This window comes from Anguilla rostrata, chromosome 1 (assembly GCF_018555375.3).
Source record: "Anguilla rostrata isolate EN2019 chromosome 1, ASM1855537v3, whole genome shotgun sequence".
Classification (NCBI taxonomy): domain Eukaryota; kingdom Metazoa; phylum Chordata; class Actinopteri; order Anguilliformes; family Anguillidae; genus Anguilla; species Anguilla rostrata.
Genome location: NC_057933.1, coordinates 25,060,287 through 25,069,709, shown reverse-complemented (window position 1 = coordinate 25,069,709; position 9,423 = coordinate 25,060,287). Strand labels below are relative to the sequence as shown.

At 41.2% G+C, this 9,423-nt stretch overlaps 1 long non-coding RNA gene across 2 annotated transcripts in view; it reads right to left on the bottom strand.

The window, feature by feature from the left end:
* Positions 1-675: 675 nt before the first annotated feature.
* LOC135252880 (uncharacterized) overlaps positions 676-9,423 on the bottom strand; it is a 38,541-nt gene continuing 29,793 nt past the window's right edge. For both annotated transcript variants that reach the window (XR_010329488.1, XR_010329487.1), the window contains exons 3-5: positions 8,288-8,327; positions 2,485-7,713; positions 676-803 (exon numbers count right to left, since the gene is read on the bottom strand). This is a non-coding gene — a long non-coding RNA (uncharacterized LOC135252880). The remainder of the gene's footprint in view (positions 804-2,484; positions 7,714-8,287; positions 8,328-9,423) is intronic.

The window sequence follows — 9,423 nt, the reverse complement described above, 5'->3', positions numbered from 1 at the left end:
ATTGTAAATGAACACAACATACTCATTATGCATATTAAAGGCAGCCACAGATGTCAAAAAGCAACACTACAGAGGGCTGCAGCACAGAAAGGCCCACTCTTTAAACTAGCAATGTCCGTAACATCATTCCGTGTAATATTAACATAAAATCTATGTAATACAAATCCCATTTTATAAGTCTGGAGAGAGGCAGTTCAAGTAATGTACTTGTCACACTGCAAATTGTTTCCCTTGGAAACATGCTACTGCACAGTGAATGATGGAAGAGACACAACATTGAAAACACATAGCTACTATACAGATTAATTGGTGACGGTGTAGGTATGTAACTGTGGCCAACAAAATACAACTTCATTCCTCATTCCTCATTCCGCAACAGCATTGGAAGTTACAGCTATGCTACTTAGCAGTTCACCGAGTCAATTACAGAGCATTACATTTGTTTGAATTATTTTATTCACAGGTTCCAACACTTTTGCTGGACAGTATAATTCAATAAAGAGGGACAGCCACAGACCTAAATAACAACTGAACATGATCACAGTTCCTTCCAGCACCACCAATGGGAAATGGAAACGTAGTGAGATGCTGGCCGAAGCTCAGCTCTCCTTCGCCCCACCTACCTTGTCAGACTGGCGAACACCGTCACCGGGCACTACTGCACTCTGGACACTGCCGGTGTTGAGCGCCTCACAGCACAGCCGCGTGCACATTCGGGAAGCTACCTGCGGTCGTTCCCCAGGTTCCAGCCGCGTCCCGCTCGGGCGATGCTTCGCGGATGCTTCGCGGATGCTTCGCGGATGCTTCGCGGATGCTTCGCGGATGCTTCCAGTAAGTGTAAAGCCATGCAATCCTGTGTAGGGAAGCGACTTCGTAATAGTTCTACAGTCAATTCGGAGTCCCCGATTAGCCTACCTGCAGGTCTTTGGATTGTGGGAGGAAACCCAGGTGGACCGGGGGGGGCGGGAGCATGTAAACTCTGCACAGGCCAGGATTCGAACCCAGGACCTTCTTGCCCAATTTACCCACTGCACCACCGTGCTGCCCATAAACTGTCTTCAAATTTTATTTCCCCAATCCACATACAGTACTTATGTTCGGAGGACTCGTTAATTATTGCTTTGTGTTGATTTCCAAAATATAGGATCAATACACATTTAACAAGGGATCGGCCCCAGCATACCTTCACAAGATTTTCAAACCCTACATGCCAACCAGATCCCTCCGTTCTGCTGCCTCAGGACGCCTAGCACCTCCCCCTCTTCGCACCTGCACTTCCAGAACACGTCTCCTGTCTGTTCTGGCCCCACGATGGTGGAATGACCTCCCTGTGGAGGTCAGAACAGCTGAGACTGTGACCCATTTCAAACGACGACTGAAGACCCACCTCTTCAGGCTGCACCTCTCCCCATCCCTCCCTTCCCCCCCTGTAAATGACTAAACTTAGGGGTGTAACTAGGCAGCTGTTTAATAGGTGACTTAGTTGATGCGCCAGTCTTAACGACTACTTGTATTTTTATTTATTTTTATTTTTCCATAGATTGCGTTGTTGCCGTTCTCGTTGTTAGTGTTAATCAGTTTAACCACCAGGGTCCTAGTTGAACTATGCGGTTGTTCCCTGCACTTGGACCGGTACTTCTCTCTAGGGGTTTCGTCATACTTGTTCCTGGTTATGGTTATACACTTTGTTGTACGTCGCTCTGGATAAGAGCGTCTGCCAAATGCCTGTAATGTAATGTAATGTAACAAATATCCATCCATTTATTATCTATATTCGCTTATACTGGTCAGGGTCGTGGGGGTGCTGGAACCAATCTATCTCAGGGCACACACACCATTTACTCACACACTTATACCTATGGGAAATTTAGAGTTTCCAATTAGCCTACCTGCATGTCTTCGAACTGTAGGGGGAGAACTTGTAAACTTCACACAGAAAGGCCCAGGCTGGGACTCTACCCCAGGACCTTCTTGCCACCCACTGCATCACCGTGCACCCCATTTAACGAACACTGTTTTAAATATCTAAAATACATCCACAAGCAGCTGATTGTGGGAGGGGAGAGCAATGCCAGGCAAACTCGACGGAGGATATGTGGCTTTAGTCTTCCGACTCTAGAAGCGCTGAGGGAAGCCAGAACCAACAACTGGTTGGCCGGTGAAACCGTGGGGCATTGCTTATGATAAACTTTTTTTGGGGGGCTTTTACTTTTTTTGACTCTGACCCATGAAATGTTACCATGGGGGAAGTTGCTTCTAATAAAGCCCCTCAGGGGGCTGTTTTCAGCTAAATCTGTCACTCTACTCTGTGCCACCAACCGGTGCAGTCACACCCTGTATGGCACCACAGAGCTGAAGAATACGGGCAGCTGACACAGATAAACTAAACGCTTCTGAACTTGAGCCATTCCCCTGCGCTCCCAGTCACTGAGGCTAAAAAAAAAAAACCTTTCTCGTTTCTCCCCTTTGTGTTTTGTGGCGTACCTATAGCTGCGACATGGAGGAAAGTATGTAGACGCTCATTGAAGCCAACAGGGGCAGCAGAGAGCCACGCCACGCAGGTCATGGCCGAGCAGGTCGCCCGCCTCCCCAGCATAGCGCCGGTCCGTGAAGCTGCCGCCACCCCGCTTCCCAGCCACACACCACCACTGCACCGCTGCTGTTACACCCTGCACAGTATAATACACACAGGGTCAACACAAGAGTGCTTGATGAATAGAGTCCTTCATTTAAATAGAAACTCCTACCAGTCTGAATTTCAAACTTATAACTTCTGTATAATTTTCAATTTTTGAATGCTGTCATCTTGCAAAACATCATAAATAAAAGAAAATGCATGTAAAAAATGTCAAAAATCCAGTCACCACACTTAATGTTAATAAATGATATGTTGCTGGTATAAGTGCTTTATTTTGATTGGCTGTCAGCCATGCTTAATGTTTTATGAATAATAATTTAATTTTTATAAGGAAAATAGTTTATCATTATTTCCCAGCAATTTCTGTTCTATAAAGCAAAACCATTGCTAGCTTTAAGACGCCAATCCTTTTCTCTAACCTTCCCTTTTCAAATGAAAACAGTGAACACAGTTCTTGGGAATATATCTCTGTGTGCTGAACAATTTGCTTCCCCAAGAAGTTTTATCAATCATATTTTTGGTCAATTTTATGTTTTACACTTTAAAAATGAATCTTATATTTAAATATTGACAATCTTTACAATATTCAAATACAAATCATTTCTGTGGGACACTTTTTCACATTTTGTACAAAGGATTATGATTAGGGTTTATTCATCCAATACAGAGACTGTTTACTTACTCATCTTATTTATCCTTAAATCAGGAATGAATTTATACCACATCACTCAATATTTGAATTGATTTTCATGATCTCCACAACCTAGAAGCTGAACCCAGTTGCAAATAAATAAATAAATACAAAAAAAATTAAATTCTAGAAAAATACAGGCAACGTGCGGCCATGATTCAGGCTTAGTGAATCTACAGTAGCAGGGATAATCAACTTAATTTGCATATCCGTCAAAGTGGTGACTTCACATGTGACTGTTGAATGTATCTTGTTTCCTGAGTTGTCATTTCATGGGATTTTTCTTTTATTATATCTTCACAGACACCGAGGTCTTCAACGTTCTGCGTGGGAAGCACTTTATTGGCGGGTACACTTGGCAGTGATTACATTGCAATATAATTAAGATGCTTTTAGATTATTCCACCAGGAAAATAGAGAAACCCTCATCAGTGTTTTTGAGCAAAATGCATGCCGGTCCAATATGCCATTTTCAAAGAGTCTAATGAAGCACTTGAAATAATATTCACTATGCATGAATATGCTGATCATGATATGTTTTTTTTTTCTGTAGAAGTAACCCATATCCATCCCATTACGAAGCTCATAAATTGATTGCAGCTTAGTGGCGACAAATGTAATGGCGTAGAAAAAAATTAACAGTGTATATGTGTGATATGAATTACCTGCAAATTTTGCTCCTCTTTAAATAAAACCTGTTTTATCTGAACTTTGATGGAAAAATAGTTATCCCTCAGTGATACGTTTGAATTTTCTGAACTCAGCACTCCTTAAAAATGTGGTGAAGGCAGGTCTGTTGGCCAGTAGGAATAATTTACTCTAAAAAGACCCACACTGCAGATGTATTCATATGTGTTTTCCATCCATCCATCCATTATCTATACCTGCTTATCCTGGGCAGGGTTGTGGGGGGTGTGCTGGAGCCTATCCCAACATGCATTGGGCAAGAGGCAGGAATACACCCTGGACAGGCCACCAATCTATCACAGGGTACACACACCATTCACTCATCATTCACTGACACACTGATACCTAGGCCATTTAGAGTCTCCAATTAGCCTACCTGCATGTCTTTGGACTGTGGGAGGAAACTGGAGTACGCGGAGGAAACCCATACAGACACAGGGAGAACATGCAAACTCCACACAGAAAGACCCAGGCTGGATTCAAACCCAGAACCTTTCTGCTGTGAGGCGAAAAAATAAAATCAAAGACACCATTACAGAGACCATACAATGCATGTTGTCATGGGCCCATGCAATTTCCGATAGATTGGTCAAACAAATAGACAATAAATACATCTCTGGATTAATGAGCATAAAGTTTTGGTGGGAAGAAATTATAAGAATTCTCTTACTGTGAGACATTTTACAGAGTCAAAATACACTACTTTAGACATAAGACTCTTCACAATACAACAGCTCAGTGCAATACCATGACTTCGATACAGGCTAATACTCGTCTCACCCATCCATATGAGTTTGTTCCGGAACTCCATAGCTTTTTCATGTAATTTTAATGAAACTTTAACCGGGATACTCTGTTTTTTGAGGCTTACGGTGAGTGTCCACGTCGCATGTCGACGCATCGCCTGGCTGCTTGGGGGCGTGTCAAAAAAATATGTGGTGGGCACTGGATGGTGTTACGAAGTCCTGCTGAAAATGTATTTCCGCTCATTCAACATAATCCAAAATTCCCGCTTGTTTAATGCAAATTAGGAGAGACTGTACCTTTAAGATAGTGGTCTATAAATATAGGAGCATCACAATATCTCAAAGATTCACAGCTGCTAAGCTAAGCTACCTTTCAAGAAAGTAAAGTACTACCCTTCAAAATGCTAATTTTTCAAACTCACCCGAAACACCCACTGTCTCTGACACCTTTCTCCAGGCGACATTTCTGGCATTGGTGTCCCGGTACTCAAATAATGAGCAATCGTATAATTGATTGATTTATTTCAGATTTTTCCACCACACAATGGCTTGACACTTCTCTAGTCCCCACGCTGAGAGCTGACAAGCTGATAACAGCAACAGGCATACCAGGAATCTACATAGAACCCTCACCTAGAATCAGGTCTATACATTTTGTTAGCTTTCTTGTGCAACTAAAGATACAACAACAACACAGCTGGCCACGAAAAAGCAGAGTATCTAACTGTACAATTACTTTTGGTTTCCAAAAATGAGAGGACTATGTAAAAAAATGGATGCACTTCCTACATGGTTTGGGTGCCATCTTGAATCAACAGGTCAGACTCACAGTCACATGATCACGGTTGAAAAGACTGATCATATGGTGTCTGGGTATGTCCTATAATAAATCATCCCTCTCTTCTCTTGTTCATTCTCTCCTTGCTGGCTCACTAGGCAACCTAGATGACATGCATAAGTCTCTAAGGACACTTAGGCCTAACCCCACCACGGAAAGAGATCAAAGGCCTGCCTGCAAAGGAACATGTGAGAGACATACTCACTCTCTCGGGTTATAGCCATGGCCTGCAGTTTCTAACATATTGTACTGCAAGTTAGCTAAAGGAACTGCATCCACCACATGTGATCAGTTTATTTACTGACTTTACACTTTGCTATCATTCTGCAACATAACAACAAGTAAATGCGCATAGCCTGCGTCGCTTCCTGAAAGAGTAAATCAGCTTCCAGGCCCAGGAAAGGCTCCCCGGAAGAATGGAAAAACAACGCATAGACCCGCTTCTACCGACAGCCAATCTGGAGATGCTTTCCAAGCCAGAGTTTCCTTGGACATACAAGCCATGCAACCAATCACAAAGATCTGTCTCTGCTACAGCAGTAAGACTGACAAACCTCTAGGTATTCGCTTAAGACAACTTATGTTTGTTTCTTATTTTCAATGAAGTATGTATTTAATATTGTGTTTAGAGTATATCACTTTGCTGGCTAGTTAGCAGCAGCTACTTAGCCTCACAAAACTAACCTATATACTCTGTTACTAACATTACCTTACAATCCACCAATCTGTCGACCCAGATCTGTGCATGCAATCTCCCCTGTACTAATATCATTAGATATATGGTTTTGTGTCTTTACAATGTGAAGGCTCACTGGGATTAGTTAGACGTCCCTAACTCTGGTTGCCGTTGGTACACACAATTCCCCTGCACCACATGCTGATGAGTACACACACACACACACACACACACACACACTCCAGTCCATTTTCCATATAATCCCTTATAGTCATTTAGTTTAAATGTATTTTTTTGTTTAATGAATTCTATTTTATTAAACTTTGTCATCAACCTGATTATTATTTGGACACGTTTCAGCCTACCACCTCCAAGAACTTATACATTATATTTCTCATAATTAACTTTATATTTCTATTCTTTAAGGTCTCTTCTATCTGCAAAATCTGATGGTTTATCCCTTACCGAGCAATTCCCTTTAACAGTCTTCTCAACTGTGTGGTAGAGCTGACTTTGACATTGAAAAAAACATGAGAAAAAAAAAAATCTAATCAGCATCCTAATTTGCGTGGGGGCTCCAACCCCCCTTAATAAATTGGCATAAAATAACCTCATGTTAAAACAACTACAGGGAGCAGCAGGTTCCACACTTTTCCTACTTTAGAGACAGAGAGCTCCATAAATAACTCCCCAGAGAGTAGGTCATAAAGCAGGAATTTCTACATGGTGAAACCTAAATGAATCTCAATACTCTTGAATAAAAGCTGAGAATATGCACTGAAGCCTCATGTGAATTATTTGATTACAAATCTAAAATTGTGGAGTACAGATACAAATCATGTCATTGTCCTAAGCATTATGGTACTCACTGTAAATGTACACAGATGTTTTTTTACTAGCCACTGTTAATATGTCATAAAAATTAACTCAATGTTACGTGCTATTAATTTTTTTTTTACTATTTATATTATCTCTAATAGTGGCTTAAGATAATATATTTACCTTTTTTAATATACAAAATGCACCTTTGGTTCTGTATAAAAAAAACATTTCTGTACACATGTTTACTCAGCATAAGACCACGGGTGGCAAGTCCAGGGGTCCAAAATCTATGAACTCACCCAGCTGTATAAGACTGTGTAGGATGATATGATAAAAAGGGTGGCCTATGTTTGTTTTGTTTCATGAAGGCACTTAGTTTCTCAATCTTTAATTTATTTTTGGAATAAAATAGTTATCATGGGGGGTCTGATAACTATTTTTCCCCTTAAACGTGCCATCGGATAAAACCAGCTCTCCTCAATTAGGCCATGTAGCAACTAAAGCAATTATTTTTATTTTCTTTGCAAACTTGTGCACATTTTATCAACATTATTTGTGGATACATGTAGATGTCTTCCTTCTCTGCACTCATACTTGGAGGCTCATGGCAAAGATCTGCAATGGGAAAATGTTGAACACTCTTGAAGAACGGGTTTTGTTATTACTGGTTATGCTGAACGCAAACACAGTACTTAGAGTGGGGTATCTTTATTGTTAAGAGTACTTAGTGATTAAAACAGGGTTTTCTAAATTGAATTTATCATTTAATCTTCCTACCATGATGTGATGAAGCTGTATGTTACTTGCCAATTGATTAGTCAGATCATTGGCACACTTGCTAAACAAAGAAAATGAATGAAATATTCCGCCCCACCAATTTTATAGCTCACCAAATACTGCTGGGCAGCTGTAAATTGTAAGTAAAGTCTGTGGCTTCTTTCAGTTGGTGCATTGTTTTCAACAGCACTACCACAGAATGTTCTGGCTTAGAATCGAGCATCACAGAGAGGGCTGATGTCACTAGTTGGTGTTTCCCCAGCCAGTTAGCCTCCTGGGGCGTAACTGAGTTGTGTGTGCGGGGCAGAAGTGTGCTGTGTCTATATTCCTATTGAATCTCTTCCTTCCTTTTGCTATGACGTACAGTACAGTAAATGAGTGCATGTGGTGTGGTGTCCTGGCACATGCTTACCTCCAGGATGCATTCGTCCAGTCCAGATGGGTGGCTGAGCCTTGAATTGGGGAAACAAAGACACTGTTACCTGGTCAAAGTATTGTATTGTTACTTTTTAATGAACTTTGTAATAAAGCAACTCCATCCAGGAGTGGAGAGGGGTAGTGTGAGTGTACGTATTCATACTATTTTAGCCGTATCAACAGCGCTGTTTGAAAGTTTTGTGCCATTCAGCTTGGCGGATGCCATAAGACAGTAGAAGCTTTGTGCTGTTGAGAAGTGCAGAAAGAAATAATATTGAACAAAGGCTGAACCTGAATTAAGGTAAGACATTATCATTTAGTTCATGTCTATATGTTTCACCTCCGGACTCAAACTATCTGCTATGATGAAGGCAATCTTCCGAAGGCTCCCTCCAGTGAAAGGCCAGCATTAAAGGAAACTGTAGCTATCAGATTCTGTGAGTTAAGTGTTTATGTGGTTCACTAAATGGATAGCGACATATTATCTACAAAATGAGACCTGAGTGCTTGAGAAGCCGACATTGTGAACTGCTATTTGGCTTCGCGATTTTATAACAACGAGTCGTCATATGTTCGGGGCAGGCTTCAGTGAGAGGGAGAAAAAAGAATCCCAACAAGAACCCGGCTCAGTTAAGTAATTCAGAGCTTATAAACTATAACATTGGCAAGCCTATGTCATGGAGTCCGTGATTGCTGTCTACTTAAAAACACTTCCGAAGGCCGTGCACCCAAACGTCTCTCAATAGAATGAAATAAATGTATTTGAAAATTGCAAAAAATAAAAAATAAAAATTTTATTGGCAACAGAAACCATGGTGTTACAAGTGGTGTTAAAGAGAGGCACCTGCCTAGAGTAAATCACATCAGCCAAACTGAAGGAAAAGGGCAAGGCAACTAAAAAAGAAGAACCCTATTCAATTTGTGATTATTAATCTGGAACCACATCACAGTATAGTGGCTATTGTGAGCTGTAGGAGGTTGTGGATCAAGAAGCCAGATCTATAAGCAATGATGAGCATACAAGGTCTCATATTAAATTTTCATGATACCAGTTAAAGTGTGGTGAAACCTGTGGCACGGCCAGCAGGGTGGCTAAATCTCAAGCATGTGACGAGTTTGTCCAAGTGGCCA